This window comes from Hoplias malabaricus, chromosome Y (genome assembly GCF_029633855.1).
Source record: "Hoplias malabaricus isolate fHopMal1 chromosome Y, fHopMal1.hap1, whole genome shotgun sequence".
Classification (NCBI taxonomy): Eukaryota; Metazoa; Chordata; class Actinopteri; order Characiformes; family Erythrinidae; genus Hoplias; species Hoplias malabaricus.
In genome coordinates, this window is record NC_089820.1 from 19,659,559 (window position 1) to 19,675,599 (window position 16,041).

Sequence of the window (16,041 nt, forward strand, 5' to 3'; positions counted from 1 at the left end):
GTAAAAACTGCCTCCAGGCTCATCGGATCCATTGGATGTTCCACAACGTAATGACGTTTTGAAAGAAAGAAAGAAAGAAAGAAAGAAAGAAAGAAAGAAAGAAAGAGAAAAAAACTATATGTGATTGATACGACCGAAAAGTGTGGCATAGTGAAATGTGAGTTATGTTGTATAGGCAGATTAGCTCATGACACAATACATACACACATTGCACAACTAAATTAGCAAACTTTACCCTCAGCACGGTTTTTTTAATTATTTATTTATTTTTATTTTATATTTGTTTTATTTTACATACAGTAGTAACCTAAACAAAGTTTGGGTGCCTCAGCTCAAATATTATATTACCTTTCTGACTTAACACATCCTGCAAATAGCACAGCTGCTGTTATGGGGAAAGCATATCGCTTAAAATAGGGCTTGTATGACGTTTTAGCACATCATAAACGTATTTATTTATGTGTATGTTTATAGAATTTGCGCACTCAAAATAGCAATTTATAGTTAAAAATCTGGACCCTGTGCTAACTCATTTTAATAAGAAAATCAACAAAACGTCATTGACCACCAGTGCTGAAACTTTTGCACAAGTCTGTGCTTTTAAATGATTGTTTATTTAAACTATCAAAAGAAAAAAAAGCTTAACTCATCTGAAACTGAGCCACGTGCGCGCCTGCTCCACCCCACCCCCCCCTCACCCCGACCCCCCACCCACCTCATCCCTTCATTTCAGTTCAGCTCGTCTATGGTCCAGGCCATGCCGCTTGTACCCTGCACACAAATAATTAGGACATATACAGGGCTGACAAAGTGTGTGTGTGGTGTGTGTGTGTGTGTGTGAGAGAGAGAGACGGTTTTTTTTTTTGGGGTGGTGTGGGGGGACTCGCTCCTCCTTTAATGGATTCCGTTAAACGGAGCGCAGGAGCTGTGAACGCGCGGCCGCTGCCGTTCCCACGCTCAGCGCCATAGGCCAGCGCGAGTGTGACAGACAGAGCTGGAGGGGTCGGGGGTGGGGTGGGGGACGTGGGACGTTTGGGGGAGGAGGATGGGGGAGGGTGGGGGGGCGACACAGGTCATAGAAAGACGTCAAGTGCACCAGACTCATCTGCATCACTTTAGGAGAGAAGAGACTTGACCCACAGAGCAGCAGCATGACGCGCACATGGGCTCGAATCGAGCCGGCGCTGCTACAGGGCCCTGGTAGACAGCGTATACCTCACACAAGGGTGTGTGTGTGTTTCTTTCTTTCTTTTTTTCTAATTCTTTATTAAAGTGGTGTATTTAATTGTTCTTTTTGGGAAGCCGTAGACTAAAGCAGGCTTTGCTGAAAAGATGACATCACCCACCATTGTGCTCGCATTTGTATTTGAACTTGAGAAGTGTGAGATTTTTTTTTCTGGCCGGCTTTTATTTCCCTTTATTTGGCCATGACGCCCTTTCATATAGCTTACATTATCACAACTGCAAGGCGCTTAAAATATAATCTGCTCAAGCCAGCAACGAATTCACACCAGCCTTGTTCACAGGGAAGACTGCGGTTAATAGGCCTAAAGAAAAAAAGGAGAAGTACATCTCATCAGGAAAATAAGACAAATTTCGCGGGGGTTAGAAAAACGTCATAAATAACAGAAGCATTTTTACGTCATTTATTTCTCGTTTTATGTTCTGTTTATAAAACAGCAACCACACTACCGTTAATGTCCTCTTCATAGCATTTATATAAATATATTATTATTATTATTATTATTATTATTATTATACATTAAAACACGTTCTTCCGAGTACACTTAAATAAAGCATGTGATTATAGAACCAGGAAAAATAAACAAGGGGCGATAAACCAATAGGAAGACGTGTTGTGTTTAAGGAACCATATTGTGACGTAAAGAACCCCTGTATAGTGTTACAAAAAAAGGACCGTTATTATTAATAGCTTTAACTGCGTCAGAATTCTTCCCATTGTTATTAATAATAGTAGGCTACAAACAGATATAACTGATACCCAAGTATCAGGCTTTAGGCTATAGGCTTTAAATAAATAAATATATAAATAAATAAAGTAACTTAGTCATCTTCTTTGTCCCACACGAGATAAACCCAAGTGTCCCTTATTCAGTCGAAGCCATCAGTATCGCGCCATTAGCCAATGCTTCCGCGAGGGGGGTAATGCGGGGGAGGGGGGGGGGGGGAATCAGAGTACAGCCTAACAGTGAATAAGCCCGATTCACTGTCCAGTGAAATTCTCCTCCAACAGGCTTCTGAATGGTCTTCATTGTTTTCAGGACTCCACATGTCACCGTCGTGTTAAGAACTTGAACCGAGTTAAGTGGTGGAGCTAAATTTCCTCGTTGTGTTGCACTTGTGATGTGAAGAAGTGTAGATGGACGATGCTGCTGGCCTTTCTTTCTTTCTTGTTTTATTTTCATTATTATATTTCATTTTAATTCAAAACAGCACATTTGTCTGCTTTTAACACGTAGTATTTCAGACCGGAACTAGTTAGGAAATATTCCGCAGGTATTTATTTGTATTACCAGTCAAACGTTGGTTCCTTTTATTCCCATTTAGTCTTATCTGCAACCATCTCTTCTAGGCTTATTTTATATTTATTTTATATAGATATTTTTTATATTATTATCATTTTGACTCTCAAAGCATATGTAGGCTGGTCCTTCATTTTGCCCATTCAAAGCAAGCCTTGTAGGCACAGGGGTGAGAAAGTCACTCAATCTATTCAAAATGTCACCACTGCAATTTAATGCAGGGATGTACTGCAAGAAAGGTTGTGAGTGGTCTGGAATCTCTGCAAATCATATTTGAAGTAGTCTTTCATTATTGCAGTGCCACATGCTTTGAGTGATAGAAATGGGTCACGTTTCTCAAGGATATCAGCATTCCGCAAAGACAGTATGTGGCCGGTGTAGAATAGTTGCTGGTGTAAAATGTTCCTCAGCCAAAAAAAAAAAATGCATGCTGGAATTTCAGTTCAGGTTTATGAGGATCTACCCATGCCAGGTGCTTTTCATGGCTGTCATATAAGATTCGGAAGAGATTTAATTTCACTGGGTTTGCCCTGAATTTTTTTTTTTAAAGGCGAGAAATGAGATAAAGATTGCCATCTTCTCATTCTCGGTCTCTCTGGTGCACATCTGATGTGAATATATGCCTGTTATATATGTGGCTTACAAAGCTCAGGCCGGTTGGCAAGCGTATGAATATTCACCTGATAGGCTATCCTGTGTGAAAGGTTTGCATGATTGTACGTGTGTGTGTTGTGCACATTTACAGTGCAGGGAAAAATTCCTGCCTTTTGATTGGCTGAGTGGTATAACCATGGCGACCGAGGCAGCTTATCAGTATTCATTGGGTGAGCAATCTTCATATTTTGGACTACTCCACTTCCCTCAGCTGCGAGGCCTCCGGTCTGGGCTGTTGTTCTGGCTTTGATTCCCTGGAAGTCTCCACTATCCTGTAATCAGCATTTAGAAGAATACTAATTGTCAGCATTTTGAACATTTTAAATAGTAAAAATCAGTTTCACATGGACCCTCTCAGTATTAACATACTACAATGGGACCGTTCAAGAGATATCTGTCTGAAAATACATGCAATGTGTTATTTTTATAGAAACTCATTCAAGGACATAAAAATAGATATATGACTTTTGGTGATTAGATTCTGAATGAAGAGGATTTTAAGAGAATTTCTTCATTGCAATGAGATAAAGGTAACAATTCTGACAGTGATGTGTTCTTTATGGTGTGTGTGGCCTGTTTAGGGGCCTTTTTGCTTTTAACCTTTGAGTAAAGAAAGCAAAAGAAAAGCTTATAAATAATGATTCCTATCATTTACTGGTGTTAGAGACAGGGATATATCATTGTAAATATATTTGCAATGCGTTTCAGTGGCTTTGATCTAGGTAACGTCTGTCTGAAAACATTTGTACACATGAAATGTAGTAATACTGACTTATAGTGAGGGTTTATCAGTTCTGAATCGACTAGGCAGCTGTTCAGTGGTACAAGTTTCCAGGCTAAGTGGTAGGGTGGTCTGGAGTAGACATCTTAAACAAGCAGAATGCTGCTAGAAGCTGTGTATAACTCCGCCCCCCCCCCTTTTTCTCAGGTCCTTGTCACATGTACTTTGCTTCTCCCATTGGTTGGTGTCGCTGTGGCAACAGGAGGTGAGCTCACCGTGTGCATGCTGGCTGTGTGTGGAAGTGTATGTATGTGTGTATGTGCGTGTATATACACATTTGTGTACATGAGAGTGTATATATCAGTTAGTTCGTGATTCTCTATGAATGAGTCTGTGCCAAATGAGTGTGAGATTGTGCATGCACGTGTGTGAGAGAGAGAAGGAGAGCACGCATGCGTATAACTGTGTGTCACTCGCCCCCTCAACGTGTGTTACACAACGCCCCAGTACTCCATGTCCCTTCGGTCAAATCTCAATTCATCACACTCAGGATGATGCAAAGCATTTTTACATTTGATGCGATGCTCACCAAGTCTCAAAGCATATTGTAGAGAAACGCTGGCAGCAGTTCTGTACCCAGGAAAGATATAAAGCACAGTTTTATAAGGACAGCAGCATAATATTATTCTAAATTGTTAACTTGTTTAAAGAAATGACACTGTGTAACACTGCTGAATATAGACATAGGCCAAACAGAGATGTGATATGCAGTACATACAATCAATGATGCTGATGCCTAGATTCCCTAGGGTCACCAACATATTTTTTTGTTTGATTTCCAGCTTTTCTTTTTGTAATTTCCTTTTCTAAATAACATTTACAACTACATAACCTTTTAGACCCATGATGTTAGATGATATTTTCTCACAATGGGAGCATGAACACAAACATATACATTTCTTCTTTTAAATTAAAAGTGGGTAGAGCTTGATTTATATATATTTCAAAGTATAGGATTTTTTTCTTATTTTACTACAAATGTAGTAACTTCTTTCTGATGTTCTTTTAAATACTTTATGTCCCTTTTAATTGGACAGTCTCTGATATTGCAGAATACAGTGCTGTATTTATTTAATAAAAAAAAAGAACCGATAGAAAATGTCTTTAATGTATTACATGAATGAAAAATCGAAACTTACCCCTTTGACAAATCTAATATATTGTTTCTCAGTATTAGCATTAATTACATTCACTGAAAATACCTCTTAGAATACGATAAAGTAGTTAAACTCAGCACATAATGAGGTGAGCAAACCTTGCAAAATACTCAATATGTTTAGTGCTTTTTTTTGATTTAGTGCTGTTCAAGCCTCAATATTGTCCCTTATTATTACACAACACTACTTATTAATATATATGTTTGCAGCCATGTCCTCACATGTGTTTCAGAACGCTGCTCTGGAATACAAATACCTCCCAGAGTGTTTACGCTGTGTGAATGTGTTGATGGTTTTATTGTGCTCAAATGGAACCGCCTGGCTGACTGTCCATCTGAATTCTGCTGCAGTCTGCTGAATTCAGATTATGCAAATGCATTCATGTTATAAATAAATTACTATAATTGCATTGAAATACCCTTCAAAAGCTGTCAGATGAAAGAGTCTACATAATACATTTCATGCCGATGAATTATTTAGCCGTATTAATTACAAATAACCAGCAGCATAGTGTAGGGTGGTTCATAAAAGGTAACCTATTCTGGCGCATTAGTGAGGTATAGTGAGAATCATTCAAATATGTGCCCCCTTTTTTATGAATGTTATTTGTAAGAATTTATCATACGTCAAGTTGTGGGTCTCAAAAATTAATTTGTATTATTTCACTGCTTCAAAATTCAACCTCATCAAAAGCCAGTTTACACTGAGTGGTAAATTTAGGTGGATCAGAATTAACATGAGCAGATTTGAGCTTTGAAAATACGGTTGAATGTGGTACACACTGGCTTTATGCTGGTCTGTGAATGGGCGCAGTATGCAAACGCATGGAGCCACAATTAAATGATTTAAGGGCCTGCACCTGTCACATCATACGCTGGAAACCGCAAGCGCTTCATGTCACTGCGCTTACATTAGAATCACTGGCTTTTATGCAGATTTCATGAAAGCCGCCTCATGCATATATGCAGCACGGCTGAGGTGGGGGTGCAGGGGTACCCAGAGCTGCCCACGTAATATCCTTATTAGAAGGATGGAGGGATTAAAAATTGATGGTTGAGATAAGGGTAGGCTGAGGGTGCCCCTCGATCTGCCCGTGATCTGGGGCAGAGGAGAAGGCTGGGGTTGTCTTAGTGCAGCAGCACTGCTTCCTTCAAGGTACCACCATCTTAAAGGGCTTAGGCTGTGGTGAGCACTGGGAAGAGGGTAGACTTAAAATGTCCGCTGGCGCGGCCTCGCGTTTCAATTACAAAATTAGCTGCCATCGCATAATGCCGTGCATGCCGAGCGACTCATTTGCATGCACAGACTGTCCCTCCCCTCCATTACTGTCAGCTACATATGCGAATGGCTCATGGCAAGCAGCAGCCGCACCTTATCCTCTGCAACACCCGCGCCATCCTCTAACACAGGGTGGAATCCAATGCGTTTTATCTCAGCTCTGTATTCTTCTATGGCACTGTGCGATCTCTGGAAATTCGGAATGAATATTTATTCATCCTGTGCCGAGCCCTGGCCTGTGGCTAGGACCTGGGTAAGCCATTACATCTATATTCAAATCCACGCGGCTCTAATCTGACTTATGCTAAAGATGACGATGGCATGCCAGCATCACTAATAGATAATGTTTTTTTGCTAGAGAATGCTAGGTGTTTTATTGACACGGACTGATTCTTGAAGAGGACAGAAGGGACTTAGTCAACTGACCTCCAAATGTACCTTTTACACTTCTTGTAATTTTATTAACAAATTCTCAAAACCCTATTTGATGACTATTTTGAATAATTTAGTAATCAATATTAAACTAAATACACAAGATATGTAGTTTTAGGACTAAGTCAAGGCCTAGGTTAGGATTATCTTTTGAGGGGTTAGCAATCTTTATTTACAGGCTAAAGCTTTGTAGGTGGGTTGCCAATGTGGCATTTAAGTTAAAGGGTAAAACCCAGTGCTGCTGTGGCACTTCCTATCAGACTTGGGGCATCTGAAGCAGAGAAGCCACTCGATCTACCCCACCACCTCCACCCACCCACCGCTGGCCCCATCACGCCGGATGCCCTTCTGGACGCAGCCCTCCCTATATATTCGGGCTTTGAGACCAGCCCTGCAATGTGATGCGTTCCAGTGGCTAGGTACACACACTCACATCCACTATACTATCTTAATTATTTCAAAAGGTGGCTACTTAGAAGAAGGGGGAAATGTTGAGCCCTAGCACCATTTGCATCTCACTTTCATCTCCCAGAGCCTCATGGCACTGCTGTGGCAACTTTGAAGGAAATGAGCCCTAAAGCTTAGCTCAAACATCTCCCCCATATATACCCACCCACAGCATCCAGATTCACACACACATTTATATTCCATTTGGGCAAGCATATGATGCCATTCAACAGTACAGCCCATGGATGCAACAAGAGCATTTCTAAGTGGAATTAGGTGGCAGAAAGGAAGCAAAAAAGGGAAAAAAATAGGCATGCATCTCCTATGCATAGTGATGTAAAGACCAAGGGCAGGCACTATTGTAGCTCTCCCAGGTAATTGCCATGGGTGAATAAGAGCAGGGAAGTGCAGACAAAGCAGGGGCTTCATTTTCTGCTTCCCTTCCTGGATTGTGCACTGCGTGGTTTTACCACTGACACCCACACCTACAGTCATGCCGTAATGGGCTTCTTTGGAGGCCTCTAAATTCAGCACTGAAGGGAGCTTTGGAGAAGACAAGGTCTAACATGTGGAAGTGGCAGCGAGGCATGGACACATTGGGTGGACAGCTCCAGTACATGCTATCTGGCCTGAATGGGCTAGTGTTATTCCCCTTTCGACAGAGCTAGGCTTTTGATAGCTGAGGTTGCTGCAGGGGTGATCAGGAATGATGTTAACCCCTTAAATCCTTCAACTGTAAGAACATATACAGAGGCTTACACCTCTGTGGTTTACTATCAAGACTATTAAACTTGCATATGTGTTTGGTGAGTGAAGTCTTATGATTAATAACTGAATGGTTTAGATAGTAATGGCAGCACTGGAAGGGTCGTTCCCTGGTAGAACTATAGCACACCATTTGCTGCTACAATCTGTTTAGTGTAAGAGCAACAGTGTATATGCATCCCCTGAGAAGCCCTTTATGTTTGCAACACATGTGTTTGTACAATTGCACGTTTATCTACAAATGCACCCTCTGGTTAGCTGTGGGGGTCGGCATGCACGCGTATAAATATCCTCATGACCACATTTTGTGGTCACACTTCCAGAAAGTCTGAATAGTGTTAATTAGTGTGAAAGTGTGCTGCGAAACTCCCTGCCTCACACACCCACACACGCTCACTCTCACACACCTTATGTGTGGAACCCCCCAGACACAGAGATGAGAAGAGTGTAATTAAATTCCTGCATGTGTTAGGCCAGGCCTGTCAGTGGCTAATAAAGGCAGATGAGGGGGTCTCCTGCACTTGGCACATCACGGAAATAAGACGGCAGGGCATGGAGGGTGGCCAAAGGGGAACCAACCAGACACATAATCATACACACCACTCGCCACAATTATTTTCACGCTTTCTGAATAGAACTCACATCAGTATAATGTAGGCCGGTCTGTGTTGTGTTCTGCGGAACGGCCAAAATCATACAGGGCTATAATTTGGGTTTCTGTTCCATCACTGTGATCCAGGATTTATTTCCTTATCCAGTGCATGTGCTTATCCTTTCCATCAAACAATATTTACAGTATTTTATATATATGAAATCTTCTTGCTAAATATTCTAAATATTTTTAATGCATGGTAAAAATGTTATAACGTATAGCTCTATAGTATTTTGGAGATATGCAAAGTATATTTCTTTGTCCAATGCTTTGGCATACACACGACTCATTCTCATTGTCCAGCTGGTACACAACCCCCCCCCCCACCCCACCCCAGAGATTTGTGTGTGATTACTCAACTATGTTTTGCGTGGGTGTATGAAATAGTCACTAAGTGCTTTTGTTTGTATCTGGTCATGATCCATGCACTGCTTTTGTGTGCTTTGGGCACCAATGTGTGTGTGTGTGTGTGTGTGTGTGTGTGTGTGTGTGTGGGGTGGGGGGGCTCTCGTTTTTCATCCAGCAGACGAGATGCAGACTGTCAGTGGGGGAATCATACCTGGTTCCATGCTAGACCAGTCGCCCCTCATACAACCCAGTAACCGCTGATTGTCAGGGCTGGGCTGCTGGCAGGGAGATGCAATAACTCGAGACACCCTGGCTGTGGAACCGTGTGGGGGGGGATGGGTGGTCTCAGCCTGCCAACACCATGAGCATAAAAAAGGGAGCTTGCTTTTGCCCAGAAAAACAGATCCTGCAGGCTAGACAAACATGCGAACCTGCTTAGCTGATTCGGTACCAATGCTCTTCCCCTCATCAGTTTGGAGTGGAACTGTCACTGATTTTTTTCCCCCCCCAGAAACTGGGGCTCAGCATCATCCAATTATAAACAGGGACAGGAAATATGTCATGAGAGAGGAAGTGCACCATACCTGTTGTAACTAATGTGGGGACCGCTACTGTGTATATAGCCATGGTCCAGTGTAAACAATGGTGCCAGACTCTCTCTGGGCTGTGTTTGACGTCATTGTGTAAAACCCTTCAATTTATTTGGGGTTTTATTAGTAAACAGCTGTTCTACTGTCAGTATCTCCTTATAAAACAGTGCAGAAAACGGAATCCATCAATTTTGTCACTCTTAAAAATTAAAGTGATGTTTTGTTATAATTTAATACTATTTAATTAAAGCTATTCTTAACAACTACTACCTGTGACCTTTTATTATTGAGAACCACACCTTTCAGAATAAAAGCTTAATCTAGTCTGTAACCACTAATGCTTTCTTTAAAAAAAAACAAACGTCTGTATTCTTGCTGGTGGACAATGTTAAAATAAACATATAGGCAATTTTATGGAGCTATAAGCATCAAAATAGCTATAGTCTTTTTTTTTTTTAAACATGAAAAACACAAACAAACAAATACACCAAATATGCGCTTAAAAAGCCAAAATGACTTTGTGTCAGACCAGTGTCCACTGTCCAGGAGAACCCAGCAAGTTTAACCAGTGCCTAGCCTAGCACAGAGGCTTAATAAAACCTGACATCTGTCATTCTTCCTTTGACATCTGCTAGGAGAATGCTACCAGACAGACATAGCCTGCACTATTTTTGAGCCTGTTTCAAGATAAAAGCATCCAGTGCAGACAAGCATAAAAAGATATACAGTGGCTTTGAATGGTGCATTTTTACATTTGGAAGATACTACTAAGGAAGTCAATTATGCAAATGTAAACTATTATTAAGAACTGCAATTTGCAATAATTTCAATTGTGGGAAAAAAAAACAATTTCTACAAATAATATTAAACCAAATGTCCTCTGGCTATGACAGACTCTAAGAACATATGTGGGTTTTTTTTGTGTATTTACTTGTAATGCATGAGCCTTTTTTTAATCACTTACTCAAGTTACTATTTTGAGTTACAGTATCTTGCCAAAAACATACTTCCTTAACAAAATACAGAAATGATATAAAGATTAAAAGCAATGCCATAGCAGAACCATTATCAGTTCCCTGTAGACCCTTTCAGTGACAGGTTGTCTCAACAACAATTCTTTGGTAAATCAGATATGTTAGTATGTTTGTGGGGACTATAAAGGAAATTAAAAGCTATAAAGCAATATTCGTTTTGTAAAATTACTATACACATTTGACTTTTATGTACAACACTGAACCAGATTTATTGACAAATATAAGACGTAACATGCATTTAAGAGTACAGTATAGACTGTGTACATGTGTATTTTGGTTTTGGTGGATGATTCTGGAAAATGCACAGCTGTAGAGCTCAGGAGCCAAGGAGATGTTTAGAGGTGACAGTCACGCCACTATAGCAGACATTGCTCCATACATATGTAGCATATTTTAAATTGAAATAGTTATTTCAGCTTCCGAACTTCAAACTTAGAGCTGTATAAATTCAGAATGCGTGCTGCACCATGGAGTGTTTTACTTTCTCAGTTTTTCCTTCATCAGTTGTAAAAACCTATAAGGATCATCCCAAACCAGATATGTTAGGCTACAGCTTTGAAATGCAAAATATTTATGAAGTCTATTTTTCCCTTATATTACAGGAGCTGGGAAATATGACCATAACTTACCACAAGAAGAGAGAGGAAGCAAAATGGACCTGGCTACTTTATCTTCCAATAAAACCGGCATAAGGTGAGTTCAATAAACAAAAAAAAAAAAAAGAAAAAGAAAAAAAAAAACAAGCCAACACACTGTAATAAGGAGTCCTTTGTAAATGGACTCATGTAGGGGATTTTTGTCATTCTACTGTACTATAACTGCCCTATTCTCAAAACTAGGAGAAGGCAAAAAACTATATGAACACTATTTAGTGCATACACACACACACACACACACACACACACACACACACATATATATATATATATATATATATATATGTATAAGTATGATAAAAAAAATCCATTAAAACTGGCTTAGATATAACCCTCCAACTTTGCTTTTATTCAGTTCTTGCGACCAGGAATATGCAAGCAGTCTCCATCTGTATCTCCACTCACTCCTCTGCCCCTCACCTGCAGCTTGAAAGCCCTTCCCACAAGTTGACAGGGTCCTTAGGTTTATTATGTAAGTAACCCGGGCCTTGTAATTACATAATTTTTTAACGATCTTAGGAACTCTACGGTTATGGCATTGCTTATTTCAATCATCTTTTAGCATATAAAACATACCACGTGAGATGAAAACTAAGTAATAAACGAGTAATATTGTTGAAGAAATGTCACGTTGATGCCTGGCTTACCATTGGGCCTATAGAACACAAACTCTCCTGGTAAAAACCCGCTATTCACGTTCACTTTTAAAAACATCAACATTAAAAGCCAATATTTATATTAGAGGTCTACAATTTGAATCAACACAATAACTTACTATGCGTGCTACATTTAAAACTATACCTGCTCTTGAATCTAAAAACAACTGAACACATTGCTATTAACAATTGTGTTTTTATCCTACTTTCGTGGAAGACACCATGTAGGGTTCAGAATCTGAACTATGTTTACACTTAAACATGCAATGCAAGGAAATTTACATTTATACTGAAAATGCAAGCTGTGATTGTGTCTGACACAATGTCTCTGTGTGTATCAAAAGGACGCAGTCAATGAAGTTAACTTCGCTTTGCTTTCATGACTGTGTGATTGAATGCAACATTATATTCAGTGTAACCTTGTATATGACTGGATGACTTAAAAAGCTTGTGGTTCGGTTGGAGAAGTCATCTCAACAGATACTTGATGTTAATTACTAACACTGCTAGTTGGACATGTGCTTTTAAAGGCCAATTAAAGAGAGAATGTAGAGTTCACTCAAGCTTTGAAAACCACAAGCCCTCCTGCCTGCAGCCTGTAGACTGGGTTATGTTTATAGAGTAGAGGTCAGCTCTTGTTTTAATAGGATTTTTATGATGTAACACTGTTCAAATGCATTCTTTTGCAAACCAAGCAATATTTTATAACGTATATACATTCAGCTTCAAGGCAAGAAAAAAAATCCTTGCATTTAATAAAAGACTGTAATTGAGTATAGGGTTGTACTGAGTATAATTATTATGTATTTGTACAAGTGTCAGTATTCTGTTCAATCTAGTTGGGAATATAATACATTAGCACACACACAACTGTTTGATTTGGCTTTTTCCAATCAGCTGAAATCCCTCCTATTAGGAGCACTCACATCCCTTGCATGCGCATTTCCCAAATTCACTTCACTAGCACTAGCATGCATGCTATCAGCTTGCTATCATCAAGCATCTGTGGTCCAAATGCAGCCTCAGCCTTGGCTGCTTTTATGCATATTGCACAGATCCTTCCCTGCATGCACCACACTGGGGTGTGATTAGTGTTAGCCCCGAGGAGCTAATGAATACCCACGCCTGTGCTTGCGTGATTACAGTGAGCCATGGGTGCAGGAAAAGCGCCCATGAGGACAATAGATTCCAGCGTGCCACATGCCTGCCCACACCCCAACCAGCGGAGAGCTTTGGTTTACACGCCGTATATTCCAACGACTGTAAAAAGCTAAATGTGCCTACACTACATCTTATTGAGATGCTGCAATTAGCATTTCGAAAGAATGATTATAATATGGTGAAAACCTAGCCATACTTGTCTTATGGTGTTTAATATAAATGATTCAGATTTCATTGGTAATATCAATTTTTCATATTCAGTGAATAATTTCGCATTACATGCATGTCTCCGTCCTGCTCCAGAGCTCGCACACAGTGTACTTCCCCCACCTTGGCTATTTTAGGAACATTCTTCAAAAACACTCTTTTACTAATCAGCATTTGATCCTCATTCATGTTTCAATTTATTCCCTGTCCTGAAAAAAAAGCAAGATTTAAGTGAGATCTATAATTAAAGATGATAGAGCAATGTTGCATTTATTAAATATCCAAGTAGCATCATTCTGTGTGGTGTGTAACAATGCCATGCAGTGGGAGTTTAACCCGCATCATCATTTTACACCAAGAACAAAGGCTATGCGCATAGCAAAATGCATGCAAATATATGCAAATCGCCAGCAGCTAGAAGGAAAGAGTGGAGGTGGTGAGGCTGAGGAAGACAAGGAGGACAAGGGAGGCACATGGCGAAGGGGTTCACTGTTTGCCTTTTGCAAAACAGCCATTTCCATCACCGCTGTGCTTTTATATATACCTGCCTCTATATGCTGGCGATGATGTTGAAAGACCCTAAGAGGTCATGTTAATTTCAGCTGCTTTGCATCGAACCCTCCCACCTCTTGCGATATGAGCCACTAGCATGTTAATATCCCCCTCTCTGGCTGAGGTTGTCTTTGCCTAAGACCATGCAAAAGCCGTGGCACCTGAGAATCACATTTTGTAATCATCTCACGTAACCTTTTCCTCCATTTTCTATTTCTTTCCAGAATTTCAGAAAAACAGATATTCATTTACAAGTCCAAATAAAATTCTAGAACTTTTTAAGAACAGCTTTTGTCAAATAAGATTTAAAATGTTATTATAGCAACAACCATGATTCTATCAAATGATATGGTTTGTTTGTTGTTGTTTTTTTTCCTTTGATTTTTCGTTTTGTTTATTTATTTTTTTTATTTTGTTTTTAACACACCTTTTTTTTTTACCCAAATCTATTGTCATAGATCTATTGTCATGTAGAAAAAAAGCATGCCAACATTTGTATGTGAAGTATGACTTTTTCAAGCATGATGATCATTCTAAATAAGCAGTTCTAGACCTCACGACCCCCCTTCCTGATGAACAGTATAAAAATCAGACCCGTGATGGTACTTGAATTAGATTGGGTTTTTTATGAAGGTATAGTTTTACTAATAGTTAAACACAAGTGAGGTAATTTTAGAATGTTGTGCCACGTGGAAGAAATAACAAATGCTGTTGCAATCATGTTTTAGAAAAAATTAGGTACACGTATTTGTGGTGTAACGGCTATGAAGTTTTTTTTTTACCTCTGTGTGTGTGTGTGTGTGAGAGAGAGAGACAGTGTGTGTTTTTGTATGTGTTTGAGACTTCTTCCATATCCAGAAAGATCAGTGATTTGTGTGCGGCAGCACATGAAAGCCTGTTAAAATAATGCCCTTCTCCAGACAGAAGGCACAATGCTACATTTTTGATGTGTGGGGGGCACACGTATGCACACACACACACACACACACACACACACACACACACACACACACACACGCACTCATCTGGGCCTCTCCTCAGACAAAATATAATGCAAGAAAGAGGGGGCTGGGGTGTGAAAGCATAGACAGACACTTACAATAATGCATAATGATGTTAACATTCCTGCATGTCTAATAGAGCAGGATTGAGCCACCGAGATGTTCCAGACAGACACGTGTGTGTGTGTGTGTGTGTGTGTGAGAAAGAGAGAAAGAGAGAGAGAGAGAAGGGGAGGGGTAAAGATGATAAATTAATTCATGCTTCTTAGCTGTGGCTGTATTTGAATGTGGTCATTCGGACTGAAATCGCAAACCTCAGAAACGCTGTTAAGCCTCATTGTGGAATGAGCAAATGAAAGCACAGAGAAACAATCCTAAAGAAACACTGAGCCAAACTCACACCTCTATCAGACAATGTTTTATTTTGTATGTCTGGTTTTTAGCTATATTTTTAGACTGGGTTCCGCTAGGAGAAGAACCTGGACACTTACATTGCTATTATCTCTTATTAGAACTTATTCCATTCTTGAAAACAAAATTGTAAAAGTATTTGTTTTTTGTTTCTTAGGTTAAGGTTCTTGTTTCAAAGGGTCCAGGGTTAAATTTACAATATTATTTCATATCATTAGACATCTCCTCCATCTCAAAAATATAATTTACATATTAGGTTCATAGGAGTACCTGAATAACGGATGTAATTACAGTGTTATACTCACATAACCATTCATTTATACACAACCCTAAAATTTCAGGCTTTAAACATTACAGAATTAAAACAAATACATCTCAGTGAATATATATTTAGCATGAATTTAAAAATGCGTAACTGTTAATGAGCAAGTACAGAGACAATAAGGAAATGCTTCAGTCACTCCACCCCATGTGCATGCATATATATGAAATAAATGGTGCCTGCGAGGCAGCGTTGGCTCTTCCCCAAATTCAGTCCCTCCCTTATTCGTCCCTGTGTCATCTCTGCGTTTCGTTCTAATTGGGAGCTTAAACTGAGGTGAGATTTTGTCCCGTACCCGTCATCTCTATCATTTCGTTAACCTCACATCAAGCGGAACCCCCTGCCAATGGGACAGGCCGAATTGGATATGAAAATAGAAGGGAAGTATTCGTCA

General features: G+C 39.8%; 1 long non-coding RNA gene across 2 annotated transcripts in view; it reads right to left on the reverse strand.

Moving 5' to 3' along the window:
* Window positions 1–1,127: 1,127 nt before the first annotated feature.
* LOC136679073 (uncharacterized) overlaps window positions 1,128–16,041 on the reverse strand; it is a 40,220-nt gene continuing 25,306 nt past the window's right edge. Inside the window, exons 4-5 of one of the 2 annotated variants that reach the window (XR_010796522.1) lie at window positions 3,308–3,469; window positions 1,128–1,547 (exon numbers count right to left, since the gene is read on the reverse strand). This is a non-coding gene — a long non-coding RNA (uncharacterized lncRNA). The other variant, XR_010796521.1, reaches the window with a different exon arrangement.